The following is a 21,988-nucleotide window of genomic DNA, read 5'->3' on the forward strand; positions in this document are numbered from 1 at the left end:
CGGGCAGTTCGGCGGCGCGGGGCCGGGGGCCGGGGGCGGCGGTGGCCCCTCGCAGCAGCTGGCTGGCGGGCCCCCCCAGCAGTTCGCGCTCTCCAACTCGGCGGCCATCCGGGCCGAGATCCAGCGCTTCGAGTCCGTGCATCCCAATATCTACGCCATCTACGACCTGATCGAGCGCATCGAGGACTTGGCTTTGCAGAACCAGATCCGGGAGCACGTCATCTCCATCGAGGGTGAGTGGAGCCGGGGCGCGGTGGCTCCGGGGGCTCTGCGGGCCCGGCCTACTACGCTGTCCCCTTCGGGGGTCCTCGCGCGCCCGAGGTCCGGGCCACGCGGGGTGCTGAACGCCAGGCACTGCAGAGCCGGCGTCCAGGCTTCGCCATATCTCGTCTGGGGACACTTTGGGGCTGAGAGCCAGTCTCGCGCCAGGGGACACATTTTCTGTTCTTAGTGCTCCAGGGTTCGAGGGTGGTGTCGCTCTGGGGACGGGTGCGCTCAGAGCCGCAGAGGTGCGGCGGGGGGCGGGGGGCTGAGCCAGATCTGGTCAGGCGTGGCCGGGGAGGGTGGGCGCGGCGGAGGGCCTCGGCGGGCCGGGAGGTGGGGCCGCTGCCCGAGAGGCGTCTCAGCTGCTGCCAGGGCTGTGCCCCGCGGCAGGGCGGGGATCGGAGCCTCCCGTTAGTGGATGGCAGCTTTCCCGGGCCCAGCGCCCGAGGGCCCCGAAGGGTGGCGCTCTCCGCGGCGCCCTCTCCCGACGCACATCTCGCATGCTGCCGAGGCCGGGCGGGCCGGGCCTGGCAAGGGGCTACCGCGCAGCGACCGCGTGGGAGGCGCCGGCCGGTCCATCCGCGCCTGCGCCGGGCACCCGCCGCTGCTTTCCAGGGACATGGCGCGGGGCGTCAGGTACCAGAACCCCTAGCCACTGCTCTTCTCTTCGCTCCTTTTTCTAGGCTCTTGGACCCTGGACTTTAGCTATCTAGGGGCGGAGGAAGTGGGTGCACGCTGCAGGCAGAAGCTCCACGACCCCCTGGTGTGAGGGCCAGCACCACCCGCAGGCACCCCAGTGGCATGGTGACCTTTGAGTGCCCAGTGGGCAGATGGGCCTCGCCCTGAGCCATCTGCTTCCTCCTCCAGTTCCATTTGAAGAGGGACGCCCACCAGCAGGTGGTGGGTTTGGCCTGAGTGGAAATGCAGGGAGAGTGCAAGGCTTCTTGCTGATGACATGGAATTGTTAGCAGGGACCTGTCCTCCTCTTGGGCCGCAGTTAGGCCCTCACTCCCGCCTTCATCTCCTTGTGTGAGGCTCTGGGGGCTCCTTCACCTGACCACCCCCTTTCTGCTTTAGAAGGTCCTCATAGCTGGGGAAGAAGCATCAGGTCTTTTGGGGAGTAGAGAACCCCATTGGAGATGGGGTCTTGCCCTTTTGTTGTGACATCCCAGTCCGATTTCCTTCTGTCCTTCTCCACCCCTCTCTCCTCTCTTTTCTCTCAAGGCTGAGTTCATTGTGAACTAATTAGGTGACAGAAAAAAACTCATTAACATGGATCTGAGTAAATGGCCTGAATCACCAATGTGGCTGGGGACCTGGAGATGGCATTTGTGTGAGCATGGAGCCCCAAAGAGAGATGACCAATTTTTCCTCCTAGATCTAAAGTTGGTGGGGCGGGGAGCGCTGCCGCTCCCTGTTCCCTGCAGCCTCACTGCCCTTTGAAGGAAGTTCCTGATCAGCTCCCAGATCTCCCACGCTTCCCCACGCTCCCCCCTTTTAGTGACCAGACTTGGTGGGACAGCCACAGTAGGGGTGAGGGCAGACATCTGCACCACAGAGCTCTTTGCAGGGCAAGGAGAGGCAGGAATCAGGCTTTCACATCTAACTCTATCAGTGATTACCCTCTTAGCCCATCACAGCTCAGGGCACCTCTGGCCAGGCGTCTTCTGTGATGTGAAGGCCATGATTGCTGGTCGCACTTGGGTTTTCACCCTGGTCTTAAATTCAACACGACAGGCATATTTCCCCTCTTAGAGCCCTCCCCTGTGACCAACTTCCCCACTGCGGTTTGGAAGTACCCCATGTTCCGTCTTCTTAGCCTGGGATCTTGGTATCACCCTCGTGAATCCTGGGACCTGATGTCTCATTGTCACCAGGCCCAGCTGCTCCTCACACATCCGTTGTCAGCCTTCCTGATCCCTGCTTCCCTGTTCTTTCTTGGCGAGGCCTCCCACCTCTTTCTTCCTTCTCCCCCTTTTTTCCCAACCTCTCGCCTGGAACCCATTTTTATTACCCATCTCACCCCTGCTTTCCCACTTCTGTCGCCCCAGCTTTTCTGCTGTAGGCAGGCATAAAAAAAAAAAAATTCCAGAAACCTCCTTCTGCTTCTGCCCTATATCCTTTCTCTATCTGCGAAACCATATCGCTGCTGTCCTGCAAAGCAGCGGCCCCACCTTCTTTCTTGGTGGTAGAAGGGGGGATCAGCCTCCTGGGCAATTCCCTGCTCACTCTGAGCCTGACTGAGCCCCCCCTGCCAGGGCCCAGCAGACCTGGGTTGCGGCTGTTATATAAACACACTCGTCGCCGGGAGGCCCGATCCTGTGTTTACTAGGGATGAGCCTCTTAGTGGGAAGAGATGACATTTTCTGGTGTATAATAAGCCTCTGTCTCATTCCGGTAATACTTGAGTGAAAGGTTTATGTGCCCCAGCTCTGAAGGTGACCTGGGAGATGTCAGGATCTGTCTGGGACTGAGGCGGCACAGTGGCACCTTGCCCTCTCGCCCTCTCCTTGCTTCTTTCAGTCACCTCTGACCCCATGGCCAGGGCAAGAGGAAGCCAAGTAACATTCAGCTTTCTGGGGTTTCAGGACAGGATTTGAGAGGAGGCAGTCCGTTTTCAAAGTTCCTTTTCCCACCCAAGGCCAAGGAAGGAGAAAACGTGTCTACCTTGGGTCCTAAGGAATGAAAGACACGTAACCAGGAGCTGGGATGGGGGAAGGAAAGCTCATCATGTGCAGAGCCTCTGAGCCCCCTTACCTCCCTGGTGGGAAAACTGAGGCATCCAAGCTGGTCAGCCAGGGATTGTTACGGGCCTCAGGCAGGAGGTTGCAGGGAGAGGAGCTCTCGGGACTCTGCTACTTGCTTGCAGGGGTTTCCTGTTGTGTCCCAGAAAGAAGGTGGCAGAGGAACTGGGCATCAGGCCAGATGGGGGACAGCCTGTGCACCTGGAATTCAGGGAGCTGGGCCAAGTGAGCAGGAGCTGGGTGAGCTGTTGGGAGAAGCAGCCCTTGGGGTCCCAGCAGGTGGTCTGGAAAGGCAGACTCATCCCTGAGAAGACGTGCACCCCTGAGGAGATCTGCCTGAGAGGAGGGCAAGTAGGGCCCCGAGGGAGGGAGGCCCTGGAAGTGGACCATGGCCACGGGTGTGCCACGTGGCCACGACTGTGCCCAGGAGCCGGGCTCTGTCAACTGGGTGACTTGTTCCTGTCCCCTTTTGTTTTCCCCCAGGATCCTTTTAAACAGTGAGGTTCCTTTGAGCATCCCAGTGGCCGCTGGCTTGTTCCCACCTTCACCTCACTCTTCATGCACTTCCTGTCTCCATGGGCTCAGGGCTTGGTAACACTCCCCAGAGGTGCAGGTTTTGCTGTGGGTTCAAATCTAGGCTAGAGAGAGAGGGGGACACTGAGCTGTGGGCGGGCGTGTTGGGGTGGGGGCTCAGTGGGGCTCAGCAACCACACTCTTCCTGGGGTTTTAGAGTTTATCCTCAATGTGTCCTGTGACTAGATCCAGCAAGAGCCCTGAGATGCAGAGAGGAAAATTATAGACAGAGACAGGGAGGCTCTCTCCTGAGCTAATTGTCCCTTCTGCCTGTTCCTCTGAGTGGGTATCCCCCAACGTGGTGATAATTACTCACCTGTGGGATCTGCGATTGTAACTTCCTCAGGGTAATTAGCTGGTTTAGGGGATGAGTGCCTGGTAGGAGGCTGGTTGCCTATTTAGGACTTTGCACAAAAGAGCTCTAGGAATTCTGAAAAAGAGGATATCCTTTGTGGGTGCTAGTGGCCAGGGAGAGCCGCATTTGTTCCAGATACATTTATTTAGCTCTTACTGTGTGGCCCAGTTGTATCAGCACAGTGGAAGTCAAGAAGGAAGGGGAGAAGGGGAGAGGAGAGGCTGTGCTGGCACTCTGGACCCTAAAGGTGAGCCATCAGCCTGTAGGAGGTGCGAGAGGGGGCTTGGGAGTGGCAGGAATAAACCCAGATTTTAAAACTATCAGGGCAGAGGTTCGAGACTGGGGAAGACTCGGCAAGACCCTTTTCCTCAAGGTCAGAGGACGGGGATGGACAGACCCACCCCAGCCTGACCTCAGGCTGCAGGACCTCAGGTGGCAGTGAGGAGTCCCCCCCCAACCAGTTCAGTCCTCATTCACTGCCAGGTGGGAGACACCCCACAAACAAGACAGTCCTTGTTGCTGAGTATCTCATGGCTAGTAGTGCCTACCACTTACTTGACCATTGCTTTCTCTAATTGAAAGTGAGTGCTGGGCATGGGGTCCAGGAGAGGGAACAGGTTTACAAAGATGGCAGGGGAGAGTGACCCCTTAGCGTGGTGCTTAAGGAGCACCCGGCTGGGGCATTGAGTCCACAGGGGACAGGCAGGAGGACCTTGGTTCCGGAGTTTGAATGCTTTATCCTTTTTGATTCATTTACACCTCACCACTTGCCACGTTCCAGGAGACCGTTTGAGATGGCACTTAAATCCTGCAGGAGTCGGGCTGTCATGGGAGGAGGGTTCAGGCCGGGGGTGGGGGGGAGCGCGCATTGCATTGGGGGAACACACGCTCTGTCTGCAGCTCTGTCTGCAGCCTGCCGGGTGGATCAGAGGGTGAGCAAGTGGGCGGAGCAGATCATGAGCTCTGACTGTCCACACGCGTCTGTGCACTGGGAGCCCTCCCTGCCAGCTGTCAGCCAGCCTCTGCCTCAGAGCCTCCGGAGGACTGGAAGGGAAGATGCTCTTGCAAAGTGGGATTAGCTTGGGGGAGGCCTGGGGGAGGCAGGCAGGGCCCGTAAAGTTCCTGGGTCACTCACTATTCAGCATCACCTGAACCCCCGCCTGGACCCTGGCTTGTTCTTATTCTCTTTTTACTATGCAGATAACCTGAAATCCATTTAACCAGACTGCATTCTTCCTGGCCTCTGGCTGACTTCCACTGTGCAGGCCAAGGGGTAAGGGGCAGGCAGCTGATCCTGGAGCACGAGGGTGTGAGAGGAGAGCGGGGAAGGGACGCGACCTGGGACTCCTGCTTTGAGGAGGGAGACACTGTGCTGTGCAGCATTTCCCCATTAGCATTCCTCTGCCTGCCCGCTGGAGGCTGTCACAGGCCTTTGCTGCACTGCGGCTTACCGTTTATTTTCCCACAGGCTCTTTTCGAGACATGCAGGTATCATCTCCACTTTGTAAGTGAGAGAGCCTAGGACTTAGCCGGAGGCCTTCCTGAGACCCAGGGGCTTCGCCTGGCTTTCCAGCTCCAGGTGGCGCTTTTCCCCTCCGCGGACGGACAGATGAGCTTTGGTGGGCCAGGCCAGACCCCAGTCAGCCCTTCTAAGGTGCCTCTCAGGGATGCTTTTGACCTTGAGTTTAGCCTTTGGAAACGTTTAGAATATAACTTAAGGCCGACTTGGGGCTCTTCTATCCTGTTCTAACTGTCTTCTGATGTCTCGAGTCCCCACTGGACCGTGGCCCTTGAAGGTGCGTCTCCCTTCTGTGAGTGGCCTGGGCATGGATAGTGTGTATGTATACTAGATAGGTGCTTGATCAAGAAATACTTCCAAGTATTTAAACATTGTTAAAGTTTAAATATATGTTTAAATGACAAAAATAATGCATGCTTGTTGTAACATTGAAATGTGGAAGGATGCAGGAGAAATGTGTGTACCCTGCCTGGGCCCCCCCCCTCCCCGCCCAGGGGTACCTATGTTGGCTGTCTGATGGGCGCCCTTCCGGACCGTTTCCCATCCTACGTGTATCTGCTGTCAGCTACTATGTGATCACTGTGAGGTTATTGGCATCTCACAGCAAAGGTGGGGTTTTGTGGAAAACTCCCTATCGGGAGAAGGGGAACCAGCAGAGTCGCGGATTCACAAAAGGCCCCAGGGTTCGTCTCCTGATCTGGCAGCACTCTGACAGGGTGTCAGGATTCCTAGGTTTTCGTTCCTCTTCTGCCTCTGACTGGCTGTGAGAACTCAGACAAGACACATAAATACACACACACGCACGCACACGCACACGCACACTCTCTGCTCTGTCCTGGCTTCTGGAATCCCATTCTATCTGTATCTGCAGCTTACCTTGACCCAGCACGCGCGTCTCTGAACCCCCTCAGTCTTGGCTCTCTGGCCTTGGGTCCGGCTTGTCCAGGGAGTAAGGCTTCAGTTGCTGCCATGTTCTGAGGCCAGCTTCTTGCATGCAGCACTGTGACACGTGCTGCCTGGTCCTCAGTTTCCTTGTTTGAGATGAAGGGGTAATAACCACCTACCTGTAGGGCTGTGCTGAGGTGTGAGGGGTCGTGCGTGTAAGGTGTTTCCTGCAGCGCCTGGCACAAAGTAAGCACACAGCGAATGCTCGTCATTTTAAAAGGCTGCGTGCTGCCCTATGTAAAAATGTCAGTTTATGACACGTCTCCTTGGACGTAGATCTTTGTACACTTGTCTGGTCGTTTCCTTTGGACAGATCCCCAAGAAGAAGAAAATGGTGAGACTTTGGGATGTACGTGTTTTTAGGGCTTGTGCTCCACACCGCAACACTGCCTCCAGGAAGGCCCTTCCCAGTTCCAGGGGCAGAAACCACCTGTTCCCTGGCCCCCCACTGCCCGCCTGATAGGTTAAAAAAAAAGATGAAATGATTTTCACTGTTGTTTTTTGGTCATTTCTATTTTGTCTAATTCTGTATTTTGTTTATTTTTCTTCTTGGTTTGTTACTCTTTATTTTATTGCGTGTAAGACAATTTTCATCTCTTAATACAGATTTTTTGGAAATGTACATTTCTGTTTGCTGGAGGTAAGCACCGTGTCAGTGTGTCAGGCACTTTGGCCTCCTGGGCCCCTGAGAAGAGTGACCCCACACCACAGGGTCTTAGAGGGGGGTGTCTGTGCTGATTTTGTGCCTGTTTGCGATGTGTATTTTTATTTCTCCTTTTCAATCAGTGCCCCTCCTTTTCACTGTTGGTGTGCCTGCCTATAGCAGTTTCTCCTCTGCCTTTTAATTGGATATATCGATGGCGTGTAAACCCAGAGCCCAAGCTGACAGAGTGGGGTTGGAGCCCAGTCACAGCCTCTGTGTGTGTGTGTCTGGTGTGTGGTGGGGCCGGGGAGGCTGGGAGACTGGAACCATGCACTTCCTTGCCCAGAGGATTTTTTGTTGTTGGTATTAAATCATCTCTAAATGAAGTCCTGAAAGCCTTTGATAAAAAGCTGTGAAGATTGGACGGCTCTGAAGCCCCCTCTGCTTAGTTATTGCTTCTAGGTCGTTGTAGACTGTTTTACAGTGGGTGATGTGACGGAATGAAGTCAGGGCATCATTCTCCTCTGTCAGAGCCTGTATGGATCTAGGCTGCCTGGATTTGAATCCCAGACCTTCCACTTAGTGGCTGTGACCTTGGGTGAGTTCCTTAACCTCTCTGTGTCTTGGCTTCCTTGTTGTTAGAACAAGGCTAACAGTCACCCATTTCATGGTATAGGTGTGAGAATGAAGTACAGTAAGTTAATGCGTGTGAAGCTTTTAGACCAACAGCAGCCCCTGGGAAGTGCTTGCATGTGGTCGCGGCCCTTCTACCTATACATACACTAGGAGGCAGTGCTCACTTTGCAGGGTGATGGTGAGGACAGGGGCGTGTGTGTGAGTGTGCCTTGCACGGGCCACAGCGGTGGTGCCTGCAGTTGTGCTTCCTGGACCTGAGCGAGAACCTGGAGTGGCAGAGTTGGGGTAAGCTGGTGTAAGCTGGGCAGGCCCCGGGGCAGGGGTGCCAAGTCGGGATTTACCTGGAGGTCCAGCTGATGGGCGTGGACCCTGTGTGACGCACACCTGTTGAAGAAAGTGTTTCCTCTAACTTGGCACATATGTAAGTCGCGTGTACATTTTTCAAATAGCCATCTTAAGAAAGTTAAAAAAGAAAAAGGTGAAATTGATTGTAATAATGTATTCTATTTAACTCAACATATCTGCAGTTGTATCATTTCCACATATAATCAATAGAAACATTATTGAATAGATATTTTACATTCTTTTTTCATACTCAGTCTTCATATTCCACCCTGAATTTCGCACCCTCAGCACTTCTCCATCTGGACTCGCTGCATTTCAAGTGCTCAGTAGCTGCACGTGGCCAGTGGCTATGATATTGGAGGAACAGCTCTAATTTTAGCCTATAACAAAATACCTGTTTGTTGTAAAACTTGAATAGCGAGGCATATCCTTTCTAAAGTATTGACTCACCATTCTAAAGTATTTAAAATTTTAAAGGAATGTGCCTTTCACGTATGTGCTGCCACTTCATTCAGTCATTCAACAAACACTCATGTATTGAGAGACTGCTACGGCCGTGGTGATTGATGGCAGACAAATCCATTAAAAACTGTCCCTGAATTCACAGTGGCTTTTTTATTTTAAAGATTTTTATTGGGGAATTGGGGGAATGGGAACAGTGCTGGGGAATTGGGGGAAGGGGAACAGACAAGTTGCTATCCTTTTGTTCTTCAGTCTAGTTGTGGAGGACGTTGCTTCACTGGCCCAAGTTGGCACCATCATTGCGCTCTTCCCGGGCGAGGCAGATCAGTCGCTGGCTTCTGGACGGCTGCTCACTGCGGCTGCTGGCCGCTCACGCTGGCTGCTGGCTACACACGGTAGCCCATGGCAACCCACTGCCACAGGGGCTGCAGCCTTCGCCGAGTCACCGGCGACTCACAGCCCCCCAGTTCCAGGTTGAGCTGTTGTTCATCATCTTAGCTGTAGAGGGCAGTGTCACTGGCCCTCATATGTGGGATCCGAACCGGGGCCCTCTGGCGTCCCAAGCCAGCTCTTAACCAATGTGCCACTCGGCCGGCCCCACAGTGGCTTTTTGTCACTGTGGATTTTCTTACAATCTGGAAGTACAACTACTGTTGTGAAGGGTCAACCACAAAACTTGTTCATGTCAGCTGTTCCCACGCTCCCGGTTTGGGAACCACAATTCACACCATTGTACTCCAGGAGAGAAGGTGGGAGCAGGCCCAGGCCCCACTCTTGCAAGATGGATGAGAGTATCCATGTTTGGGGGACTACGTCGTGGGCCCTTGTTAGTCTGTCTTGGTTACTGATGGGGTAGGCACAGGCCTCAGTGTGTCTCATGTCACTTTGGTTTGGTGGTTTCATCTCAAGTGGCTGCTCCTGCCCTACCAGTGTCCCCTCCCCCTCCCCCGTCCCTCTCCTGCCTGGAGGATAATCTTCCATTAGGGCGAGGAAAAGAAAGGCGGGCAGGGAAAGGCCACGTCCGTTCTCCCCGCTCCTGTCTGCTGTGGGATTGGCCTGCGAGTTCTCAAGTGCTGGTGGGCCTGACCCCCGATGGACGTGCTGGCGCGCCAGCCTGTTGCTGGACTAGTACGAACAGCACAATCAGAGGCCTGGTGGCCTTCTCCTCATCTGCTTTGCAGATCAGATAAAGTACTGGCTTGTGAGGAGCAGACGGTTCCGGGAATAGGGTGCTGATTATGCAGCCCGGGCAGCAGTGCAGATAGAGGGGGGCCAACCCCACCCTCCCTTCGCAGGCAGGAGAGGGTAGACATGACATCCAGAGGACTCAAATGTCAGTTTTAGCAGCAGGGCCTGCTTAGGCCCCCAGGCCTTTTTGTATCCTGGTGACCTCCTTCCAGCTTACAGAGGAGAGGTGGGCTGGGCCATCCTGCTAATCACCTCCCCCCAGCCATGACCCACAGCAGTGGTGCCAGGATGTCACATGTCACCAGCAAGTGTCACAATATTCCCTTCACCCCATCCTGGCATTTTAGGCAGGGGCTGTTTTTGTAAGTTTTTTGGTTTCGTGTTTAATTCATGCTCAGTATATATATATATATATATATATATATATATATATATATATATATATATATATATATATATATATATATATGAATAAGTGCAGGAAGTTTGTGACCATACGCATACTATTGGAAACCGTGTGGCACAGAAGGCAGCTCCCTTAGCCAGTAGCCCTAAGCTGGTCTTGCGCTGTCTCTCAGCCGTCTTCTCTGCAGTGAAATCAGGACTTCCCCCCTCCCCTCCCCCCTGCTTGGAGAGGAGATAACTATGAGCCTGCCTGCCCAGGCAGGACCATCCCCTTATATGGCAGCAATAAATGCTGGTACCTTTTACCAACCCCCTCATGTTAACCTTTGTCCAGGGAGTCAGCAGGGAACCTGCGGATGGGCTGGGCTGGGCTGGGCAGCCCTCTACCTGTAGCATGTCCTTAGTGACATCTTGGATGGGATGTCTTGAGGCCCCTTCAGCCAACGCAGAGGTCACCACCTCGTAGAGCTCTCATTTTCCCCGAGCCTTGTCACTACTGGGAGATAGACGCTGTCCCGAACCGTTAATAGACTGTCGTCCCTTCCTGGGTCCCCATCTCCCTGCTGGTTGTGGCCCTGGGGCCCTGCGCATCCCTCGGTGAGCCCTGAGCCCCTCCAGGTGATGTTACTGCCCTTTACCTGTGAGGAGAGTATCTCGCTGAGGCACCTGGCAAGGTGGGAGCTAAGCTTGGCTCTGTCCAGCTCCAGGCCCACCTTTCCGGTTCGAGGCCGTGGTCTGTCGGGTGCCCTGCCTCACCAGCCCGCCTTGGCCTGGTCCCTCATGGGGCTGGAGCAGTCGGTGCTCTTCCCCTGGCTGGCGTTTGTCACGAGCTGGTGTCTGCTTCGCTCACTGCTTCGCCCCTGAACGCTGAGCCCTGAGCCCCCAGCTCAGTGCCGGCCTGGCAGATAATGCTTGACCAGTGACCAGCCCAGGAACCCTGTTGGGTACAGGTCACTCGGGGTCCTCCGCCCATATCATGCTGCTCTGCCCCGCTCCAGGGCCATAGTGCTGTCATAGGCCCCCTCCTAGCCAGGGGGACCCCGCTGGCCTCAAAGAGCAGACAGCAGGTGGCTGCAGGTGCCTGAGGTGGAGCTTTGGGGCCAGCACAGGTGCCGGGGCTGGCAGGGGAGGCCGCCCATGGTGCAGCCAGATGTTCTTTCTGAGCCTGGGTCTTCCCTCTGGCAGGAGGGTGGGGAGGGCCCTCCTGCTTGAGGCTTTGAGATGGGCGGGCGCTCTGGCTTGGGCCCAGCTGCTGGCGCTTGTTGAGTGGCCAGCCAGCCCCGGCGCTGAGGTGATCTGGGAGAGGGTGGCAGTGCGCCAAGTTCTCTGTCCTTCCTCTCGGAGTTCCCATTCCTCCACGAGGGGTCAGAGCTGGGTCAGAGCTGGGCAGTCCCTGAAAACACGGGTGTCCCACTTTTTGGCTCCTGCTTCTGACAGGTCAGCTGGCTCAAGGCCTTGCAAACCAGCTGCCTGTCTGGTGAGCAAGCTTCCCTGGGAAGTGTGGAAGCGGCCCTCCTTCTGCCAGGCCCAGGGAGGTAGACATGGGTGAGGAGCCGGTTCCTGGCCCAGGCTGTGTGACCCTCGCTGCTGGGGCGGGGAGAGAGGGTGATGGGGGTAGGAGGCCTTTGCTCCTCCGAGAGGAGGAAGCCGGTCCCCACACCAAAGTGCCCTCTCTGTGTGGGGTGGGGAGGGACAGGTGAGATCCCAATCCAAGTCCAAACAGCTTAGTATAGACCCATCCAGGGGTGAGGGGCGGCTGTGGGCCATCCCTGGAGTGTGGGGTCTTCTTTCTCTAAGATGTGAGGGACAGACACTGAGATTTCCTCATGGTGGTGAAAGAAAATCTGTCCTCAAGACTGAGAGGCTAGGACATCCCGGCCCTCTCACCTTGAAAGTGAGGTGGACAGTCCAGGTAGGGGAGTGGAGTGACCGGCTATGGGCTAGGGGTGAGGCCGGAGGAGGGTGAGGCCCTTCTAAATTGGGGTTCTGGGGGAGTGGTCACGGCTGGGCTTTCCTCACTCAGCATGCCGTAGCTTCCTTCCCACAGTGTCCCCCACACTTGATCAAGGGTAAAATTTATTTCTGTGACAAGTGAGATAAAGGTTACAGTGCTGCCTGAGGCAGCTGAGCTGGGAGTGGGCCGTGTGTGAGGGCCCAGAAGTGCGGCCCCCTTGCCCAGGGGCTGGGTAATGTTGGATTGGCACCAAAGAAACACTGTGTTTACCGAAAGAGCATGTCGGGAGCCCAGGGCTGTAGTCCGGTTCCTACACAGTGACCCGACCACGTGAAAGTTGCGGCAAGCTGGCTGCTTCGATCGGCACCATGAGACGCTGTTTTACTGGAGTAGTGATTTCATTATGGAAATTGCCGGCGTAGTGTTTCTAAGCTCTTCAAACGTGCCACCCCACACTCTAGCACTTTGTGTTTGTGCTGCAAATGTCACAAGATTGACAGCTCTTGCTGTGGGTGACAGGGAGTTGCAGGGTTCTGAGCTAAGGGTGGCGGGATCAGATTTGAAATCTCAGAGAGGAACTTCCTGTTGGTGCTCCTATGTGCCGACCTCTGCCCTACACGCTTGCACGTAACTCTCGGGACATCCCTACAGGGTCACTGTTATCATTCCCCGTTTTGCAGATGAGGAAACCGAGGCACGGAGATATAAAGGAATTGCCCAAGTTTTCGTTAATAATGGCAGAGGCAGGACCTGAAGCCTGGAAGTCTGGTCTCAGAGCCTGTGCTCCGAGCTGCCGTGTGCTATTGCACCACGGAAAAGAGAAAACTTTAAAAAACACAGGAGGAAATTAGAATATTGTCTCATCTTAGGATAAGAGGGATCCTCTTAAGCCAGACAGGAAGCCCAGAATTGATAGAGAAAAAGACTGACAGGTTTTCCCCCAGCTTTTTATTTTGAAAAATGACTACCTTGAAGGACTCCTCGTTAATGTTCTACCCTGTTTGCTTTCTGTCTCGCTCTCCCCGCTCCCTCTCACACACACATTTTTCTGGCAGTGATAATGGTCAGGAGCTGTAGGCATGGTGACATGGTGGTATTTCTCTCCTAAGCACTTCAGCAGACATTCCCTAAGAACGACAGCCTTCTGCACGACATAATACCAGTATCACACCTATGAAAACCAACAAGAATTCTCTCACATTTAATAGCTCACCTATAACCACATTTCCTCAGTCATCCCCAAAATGTCTTGTCTAACCTTTTTGGTTTTCTCGATCAGGATGGAACGGGAGCCATCGTGATGCTTTTTCCCGTGACGCCGACTCTTGAAGAGTCCAGGCCACGTTTGTTGTAGAATGTTCGGTGCTCTGGGTTCAGCGGCTGCTGCCACTTGGCGTTATTGAGCTTGTCTGTCCATCCCCAGTCCTGCCCATGACCTGAAGATGAGCCCCAGGCGAAACCCTTCGACAGGAGCACCTCCTGTGGCTTCCCGTCGGGCCCTGCTGTTAGCGATGTTAAGGAGACAACCACCAGGCCTCCCAGTCTCAAAATAAAACGAGCCACACGAGTTTTCTGGTTTCCCAGAGCATATAAAAGTGATGTCTATGCTCTACTGTAGTCTGTTAAGTGTGCAATAGCATTATGTGTTTAAAAAAACTACGTACCATAATTAAAAATGCTTCATTGCTAAAAAAATGCTAGCCGGCATCTGAGCCTTCAGCGCGTTGTAATCTTTTTGCTGGTGGAGGGTCTTGCCTCGATGTTGATAAAAAACGCAGTATCTGCAAAGTGCCGTAAGACAAGGTCTGCCAGTATTAATGATGAGTGATGTTAGCCCGTGGACATACTTTGTTTTTCCAGGTGTGGATTTCCCTTTAATTGTATTTCCATTAGGGTTTTTACAATTTTTTTATTGTTTAGGATTTTCTATTTTATCTAGTTCGATCTATTGACCTTCTGTCTCCTGTCCTGTAATTCCGCGAGCCTTGTTACATGTTGCTTCCTGCCTGCTCCTTTCCCAAAGCCCCACACAGCTTCCTATCTGGTTCATTCCGAGGCCTCCCTGCCCTGCACCATGAGGGCTCAGCAGGGAGGAGGTGGGCTGTAAGGAGGGCACACAGAGGAGCACAGCTGATGGTGCGGGCGGGCGGGGGAGAGGATAGGGAGACCTGTCTGCTGGGGCTGTAAGGCGGTGGACGGGCCGTTTGCAATCGGTTACCAGGTTACCAGGGACCCCGCCACCTCTGCCACTGCCTGTCATTAGCCAGCCGTGCCTGGCGGCTGAGACTGGCCGCACACAGTTGCTGCTGACAGACTAAGGACCCGCGCTCCTGGTTCTCCGGGAGGGGTCCTTCCAGGGGCCTCCTGATTGGCTCTGACTCTGGCCTTGTAAGTTCGCAGAGGTAGCAGCTCTGCCAACTTCCTGGAGAGCTCCTGGCCCTTCACGTCTCACAGCTGAGGGCCTGGCAGCCCAGCGAGGACAAGGCCACTGCCAGCCCCAGAGCTCCTTCCATCATGTCTTCCCGTGGGCCCCCACGTGGTCTCCAGGGTTACCTGACACTGGTTTACCGTGATGGCGTAGCCCTGGGCTCCAGGCCTGAGAGCTGATGGGCTGGCCCAGGCAGCAGTCATCAGGCTAAAGGCAGATGAGAGTAGAATTAAGATAAAAGCCTAAACCCAACCGCCAAAATGCACCAAGGTTCTGATCCGATTCTCAGTCATTCTGTGAAGTGAGAGAATCAGTGGGGCCCCAAACACGTGGTGGCAGTTAGCAGGAAATTGTGCATCTGGGGTGGCCCTGTGACCCTGCCCCATCCCCGTCCTTTGCGTCTTCAGTTCAGGAGGGTGGTCTGACTTACCCACTCCTTTCCTCCTAGACCGCAGGCCTGCCCCGGCCTCTCTGTGGCTCTGCCAAGATCCCATTAGCCCCAAATAGGTCCCTTTTTGCTGTCAGAGGTAATCATTCAAGGTATTCTCCTTTGTAAGTGCCACAGATCCCGGGAGGGTGGCGCCAGCTGCCCTGAGCCTCTGTGTGTGTGTGCGCATCCCCTTCTCACACGGAACCAGGGCTGGGAGAGTGGGAGTGGGGGCAGGAGTTTATTTGGAAGATGGGTGAAGGCCCCTGCTAGGAAGGCCAACTGGGCCACCCCAATGTGGGCAGCAGGACAAGAGGAAAGGAAGATGGGCGGGGACTGCCTGCAAGATGAAATGTGGGCTGAATTTAGCCCTGTGTCAGCAGACGTCTCGCCAGGCCAGGGAGGCCCACGGGCTCAGGGCCAGCTGGATGGCCTGGGTTGGAATGCCAGCTTCTGCCACTTACTAGCTGGTGACCTAGGCAAGTTACTTGGCATCTGTGCCTCAGATTCCCCATCTGTAAAATGGGGAGATCAGCGGTAGCTTTCTCAACGGGTTATTGTGAGGGTTAAATGGGTCAACTTGTGTAAAGTGTCCAGAGTGCAGCCTATCGTGTTCTATAAGTGGCTGTTATCATTAAGTGACCAGTGGTGTCCCATATGGCCGCTGCCTTGGTTGTGTGGGGCACCAGAGGTGGCTCTGAGCTGCAGGGTCAGGTGTCTGTCATCCTGCGTGTGCCCAGGAGCCCTTGACAGTGAGAGCAGATATTAGCTGCTACAGCAGAGACAAGATGAGCTGGGGATGCTGAGAGGGGGTCGCCAGGTTTGAGAGACTCTTTGGGGCTTTGTGGGGCAGCTGGCATGAGCTGAGTGTTGACTTACGACCGCAGACTGCCCCTGAGCTGGCATGGGTAGAGGGAGGCGGCCTCCACGTCCAGGCACTGCTGTTGTCAACCTGGGCCTGGCCCTGTGACTTCCTTGGATTTGGGGCCCATCCCAAGGGTTCCCCGGACCTGGGCCTGTGTGTTGGATGCTGCGGGCAGTGGGTGGGCTCGGGCTCAGTATAGGCCTGCTCCCCCTGGGGAAGTTAACTGTCCCATTTTTAAAATCTGTACTGGGAATTCAGATACTTTTAAACTTTTGTCCATTAGACTCTCAAGTCACCCGAGTCTTTTTTGTGTGTGTACATGACCCTCTGCCCCCTTTTTCTTGAGATCCCAAATTTGCGCATGTGTACTTGAGCTCTGCGTGGGGGTCCACCTGGCAGAAGCAGCTACGTTTCTGCAGCTCCCCCATCTCAGGAGAAAGTTAGTACAATTATTTAAATACTTAACTGCATCTTCCCTCGATTCAAATGTTTTACTTTTGTAAGAATAAGATCAAAAAGTAAACTAGAGTGCTGATACAGCTGATGAGGCACGAAGGTCCCATAAATTGAAAGCATTTCAGTAGCCCGTCGGGCTGGAAGAAGCAGATTTTTAGCTGATGGAATGTAAGCTGGACCGTGTGTTCATTTTTGAAGGAAGAGAACATTTAAACACGTATGAAATGCAGGAAACGTGTCAAGATTGGGATGAAAAGGCAAAGTGCCATTAGGGAGTGTACACTCTTTTGCATTCTGAGTCCAGTCCCCCTCTGTGAGGTGGCAGTTGCAGTCTACACCCTGCCCTTCTGGTCACAGGGAAGATACGCACACGCTGGTTCCCTTTTCCCCTTGGGGGAGCTATTGAAAAGCCGTGGACTTCCCCACAGAGCATGGCGTGCGCAGGGCCCCTGGTCCTCAGATGGCCCCATGGGTGTTTCCTGGTCTGAGCAGGGAGCAGTGTGTCTGGGTCCCACTCAGGGTGCTAGAATGTGGCAAGGTGGGACAAGGTCAGGAGGCCAGTGGCGACGCAAAGAGGGACTGAGTCTTCCAGGGGAGGGTCTTGTCCTGTCCACTGTTGTGCCGAGCACAGAATTTGTGGACAGAAAGAAAAATGAAGACACTCTATTGAGCAGCTAGTTTGGTGGTAGAAGGTCATTTCCGGGCTGGGATGACGCTGTTCCCGAGGTTGGTTTAGATTTCCTCCCTTTGTCCACCTGCCTATCCAGGCCCCTTTGATCCCCAGCTTTTCCATAGGGAGGAGGGGAACGCAGCCACTAGGGAGCTCTCTGATGCTCTGAACTTGGGAGTTGGGGGGCACAGTTCCCTGGCTCCTCTGAGCAGTCCTGGGGGGAGGGGAATCTGGGAACCGGATGTGTTGGGGGGGGGGTGCTGGTTTCTGTGTAGTCATACCTGCCGGGCCCCCTTGTGTCTATAGCTTCTGCTTATATCCTGGAGCTGCTGTAACATAGTGCCACAAACTGGGGGGCTTAAAACAAGTGAAATGTATAGTCTCACAGCCCTGGAGGCTGTAAGTCTGAAATCCGGTGTTGGCAGGGCCATGCTCCTCTGAAGGCGCCGGGATCTATCTGTTCCAGGCCCCTCTCCGTGGCTTGTGGATGGCCGTCTTCCTGCATCTCCTCACATCGACTTCCCTCTGTGTGTGACTGTCTCTGTCCAGATCCCCCCTTTGTATAAGGACACCAGTCATATGGGATTAGGGGCCCATCCTGTTCCGGTGCCACCTCATCTCAGCCAATTACTTGTACAACCATCCTATTTCCTAATAAGGCCACATTCTAAGGTACTGGGGGTTTAGGACTTCAAAATATGAATGTTGGGGTGACACAAATCAGCCCATAACAGCGCTCCTCCAATTTTCAGAGAAGTCGTGATCTAAATGGGTTTGGGAACTCTGGGGTCCAATCTGCGGTCCTTTGGGGAAGAGATGGAGGGACCAGTAGTGGACAGGCCTGAGCGGACGTGGAACTGCTGAAGTGTCCAACTAGATGTCTGATTTGAGGAGAGCTGACACTGGTATAAATTATTCTGTGTCCACCTCTCGACTCGGGGTCTGTGTGGATGATTTTGCCTATGGTTTATCTCCTCAACAGACGTCCCAGCCAGGGACCATCTCATAAGCCTGCCTCCCTCCCCGCAAGGAGAACAAGTCTGGGTGCACAGTTCATGCTCAGCAAAGACATTCATTCACTCAATCACTCACAGAATCATCGCACGCCTCCTGCATGCCCGGCTGAGTTCTAGTGGGGGAGTGTTAAACACACCAGAAAAACACCCGAGGATAATGAGCATTAGATGACCGTTGTGACAGAGAGCAGCTGGGCACTCAGCTGGTGAGGGGAGGGGAGCTGGATGAGCAGAAGCACAAGCAAGCAGAGAGGCCCTAAGCTGTGTGGCTGATGGAGGTGGGGAATGGAGGACGGTTAGTTACAGGAGGTGAGCTCAAAGAGGCACGGGGGACGATAAGGAACTTGGTGTCATTCTGCATCAAGTGGTGGGGAGGGGGCGGCGGCTGGGAAGTGCCCAGGTCACTTCTGGATTGGCAAGTGGGGGTTTAGGTGGGGAGGGTGGCAGCTTGCCTTGGGCTGGACTAAGGAGGTGGTGAGAAGTGGACTTTGGACACGAAGAGGTGGAGCCCACAGGGCTGCCCACCATGGGATGTGGGGGAGTGGCGAGCAGGGAGTGGGAGATCGCTCCTGAAAGCTTGGCATCTGTGCCATTAGTTAGGGCGGAGAACACGAGGGGTGAGTGGTTTGAGGATGGAATTTGAAGGTTCATTGTTGCTGCTGCTACATTGAGGTTTCGGTGGACAGCCTGACACTTGTAAAGCATTGAGAGTCTTGCAGGCCCCTAGCACCAGTAGCTGGTTGTTGGGGAGGCTAGGGGCAGGCGGGGGCAGGGTGGACAGCCCTGAGTCTCCCCTCTTCTCCTGGGACTGGAGACCTGCGCATGTTGCTGCTGGCTGGAGTCCCCTGCTTCTTGCTGCACAGGCGGCCAGGGCTGCAGGAAGATGTTTTGCTGCCACCTTGTGGGCAAGAGGAGTCCGTGTCACTTTGGGGGCTTTGTGGCTCTGGGGCTGCTGGAGCTGTGGGAAGCAGCCGAGGCCTTTCCCTGAGCCGCCCGCAGACACCCTTGGTTTCAGCAGTAGGGTAGCCCTTCCCACCTCTGAGCAGGCTGTCCGCAGGCTCCCTGTGGGTTGCGTGGCCTCTGCTGGGCACACCTCAGCACTTATCAGCCGATCACCCAGCAAATATTTGACTGGAGATGAGGTACAGGTTCCGTGGGATTCCTGGGCCAGAGGCCGCCCTCTCCCCGTGCTCAGGACCAGGACTCTGTTTCTGCAGTGCCTTACATGTCACATCATCACCAGGTTTTTCTCCTGCACCCTGGCTCCCCGGATGGAGGTCAGTAGCGTATCCCCGCTGTCCCCAGACACACGATTGCACACCCGGGGCAGACCATCTGAGGCCCAGGCTGGTCTGTGTGGCTGGTCCTGCTCAGCATGCAGGGGGTGCGGCTAGAGTCAGCTGCTTCTCCTGTTCTCCGGGCCCTCAGAGAAGAGGGGCTGCGAGGGGCTCAGCTTCGGCACGTTGCTCCCTGCGTGTCCATCCTCACTCAGAATGCTCACTGCTGGCCTTGCAAGACATTGCAGCTTTAATTCCCCCAGAAACCTGCATGGTGACTCTCACTCGTGTTTCTGGTGACCCGGGAAACAGCTGACGTGAGGGCAGGTGGTATGGAATGTCTGTGGTCCCAGCCTGGAGCTTTTGTGGGGCAGCCCTCATTTCCGTCGGGCTGTGCTGAGAGGACCTGTGTTTGCTGCTTCTCTTTGGAGACAGAACACGGAGACCTTGTCCCTGGCCGGGGCTGAGGCCGATGAAGAGAGATGTGTGCCTGCGTTATTCTCCTTTCTGGGGCCTTTGACTGCCTTGGGGACTTCTACGTGTAGACAGGTGCCCTTCTCTGCCTAGTTTCTCTGGGTCAGGAACAGTTTCTGGGAAGAAGGGATAGGAAGGAGGCGGCCCAGTGAGGAAGGGGAAGCTGTTCAGGTTTGGGAATTGACCATTTTGCCTGGGCTGATTCTACAGGTGCAGTGGCAGCTCTGAGAACGTGAGGTATCCCTTCACCTCTGGGACCAGGCGCGCTGCGTCCCTGAGGCCCACTTTCCCTGAGCCTGTGCGTGTGTGCGCGCGTGCGCATGTGTGTGTGCATGTGCATGCGTGTGTGCGCGCGTGCGTGTGTGTGAGTGCGTGTGTGTGTGTGCACGCGCGCCTGGGGGCCTTTCCCCCTCCTATTCCATCCTCTTTTCTCACCAGGAGAGCCAGTTGGTTCGAAAGCATCCATGCCCTTGCGGGCACCTTGTTCCACTATTCCTTCTCAGTCCCCAGCTGGCTCCCAGACGGCTGTCCTGTGCTTGTATTTTCATTGGCTTGCGGGGAGGGTTTGCAATGACTAGCCTTATTCTTTTGAGAAGGGGTAATTCCATGTGTGTGAGAAAGACATGCAGATGGGAAGCTGAGTGTAGGAGTCTTAAACTTGGAAATGTGAGTCAGGATTCCTGGGTCGTGTTCGTGTCTCCATGCCCGAAGGATCCTGGGAAAGGCCCTTCGGCTGAACCATCTATTGTGTGGGGACTGTGCGCCCAGAGTGGAAGAAGCCGCCCTCATTACTGTTAATAACTAGTCCCAGGAGAAGATGCATTCACCCTGGGGCCTCTCCAGGTGATCCAGCCCGGGACTTGGCAGTCTCCAGCTCTTTTCTGTGGGAGCACCTAGGATGGAGAGGCCCTGCCTTCCTCAGGCATTCCCCCACTCCAGCCCCCCGCTGGAATGTGCCACTTTTATCTTGTACTTTGCTTCGGACCAGGACCATGGAATTCTAACGTTGAGAGGGGAGTTGGGAATTGGGTTGGACTGGGGGTGGAGAAAACCTGGGAGCATTATCTCTTTCCAGGCATTGCAAGCCCCCTCATGCTTGCCACTACCTAAACTGGTTTCTCCTGATCTGCTTGGGGTCCTTGTGGATGACGGTAAACTGGCTCATCTCCAGGGCCTTGTGGGGAGGACTGGGGAGAGCCCTGCATCTAATGAGTGGCTCGTGCTGCAGCCCGCACTCGGGAAATTCAAAGGGCATCATCAGTGCCCCAGCCATCACTGCAAGCTAATGCTGTCCCTCTGCTTGGCCAGTCAACCTCTGCACAACCTCTGGACAGGAGGTGAGACCCAGGAGCAGCAGGAGACCAGAGACCTCAGGGACTCAGTAAGTCCCTCATCCAGAGCTGTATGGCCAGGTCCAGAGGTTTGGATTTTCCGCCGCCTTTAGGCAGGATGACACACAACCCGGTCCAGATGATTTTATAATCGCCAAGGAAGAAGACAGTCTCAGTCATTAACAGAACAGCCGGCTTGCCGGTAGCATCCAGCAACTCTGATTCTCGAGTTTCCCAGCCTCAGAACGACTGAGCTGAAAACTAAGATAGGACCGCCTCCTTCAGGCTCCCCATGTTACAGATGCGGAGACTGAGGCCCAGAGAGGGCATATGACTTGCTTCCTGACGACTAATTTACACTTTTATTAATTCCAGCCCTGGTGTATTTATTACTTTCTGGTTCTTCCTTTGGAGAAAGCAAAGGGCCCACTTCTGTTCAGAACGGGCCCGGCGTGTGGTGTGCTGAGGACTGTTATTTATTTGGCCTGCTCTTCATGACGCTCCTCACCTACCTGTCCCAATCCGAGGAGGAGCCCTGGGCTGGAATTTCCTGTTTTCTAAGGACTCCGGGGGCTGCCCCGGCAGGCTGGCTGCCGCCGTTCCGGGGTGTTCCAGGCCGGGCTTGCTACCTCTCTCTCCTTGCTGGGCTGGCTCCTGGCCTCTCCAGGTCTGGACTTGCCGCTGCGCGGCGGAGGAGTTGAGGGACTCAGTCGGCCGAGGCCAGGTGCCCAGAGGCCGGAGGTCCGTGTGCCCCGGCCGCGGCCCGGGCCCCGCCCCGCTCCCCTCGCCATGGGCCTGGCCCCCGTCCGCGGGCCCTAACCATGGAGCGGGGCTGGCCGCCGGGGGACAGCTGCAGCCGGGAGCGGCCCGCCGCTTGCCGCCGCGCCCTCAGCGTCTGCGACTCGCTGGACCTGCACGGCGCCCCGGCAGGCCGCGCCGCCCCCGCCCTGCAGGCCGCCCTGTGCGCCGCGCGCGAGCAGCCGTCACGGCCGCGGAGCGTGTGCTCAAGCA

The 21,988-nt window shown here is 55.3% G+C and overlaps 1 protein-coding gene across 2 annotated transcripts in view; it reads left to right on the forward strand.

Annotated features, from left to right (window-relative positions):
• The window catches only part of AGAP3 (ArfGAP with GTPase domain, ankyrin repeat and PH domain 3), a 56,605-nt gene that overhangs the window by 5,905 nt on the left and 28,712 nt on the right, over positions 1 to 21,988 (forward strand). The window contains exon 1 of one of the 2 annotated variants that reach the window (XM_019655369.1): positions 7 to 233. The exons of the other annotated variant lie outside the window; for it this stretch is intronic. The gene's annotated coding sequence lies outside the window, so the exon portion shown is untranslated. Of the gene's footprint in view, positions 1 to 6; positions 234 to 21,988 lie in introns of those variants that run through there. 2 annotated transcript variants of the gene reach the window in all.

The sequence above is a fragment of the Hipposideros armiger genome, unplaced genomic scaffold, assembly GCF_001890085.2.
Source record: "Hipposideros armiger isolate ML-2016 unplaced genomic scaffold, ASM189008v1 scaffold_239, whole genome shotgun sequence".
Taxonomy (NCBI): domain Eukaryota; kingdom Metazoa; phylum Chordata; class Mammalia; order Chiroptera; family Hipposideridae; genus Hipposideros; species Hipposideros armiger.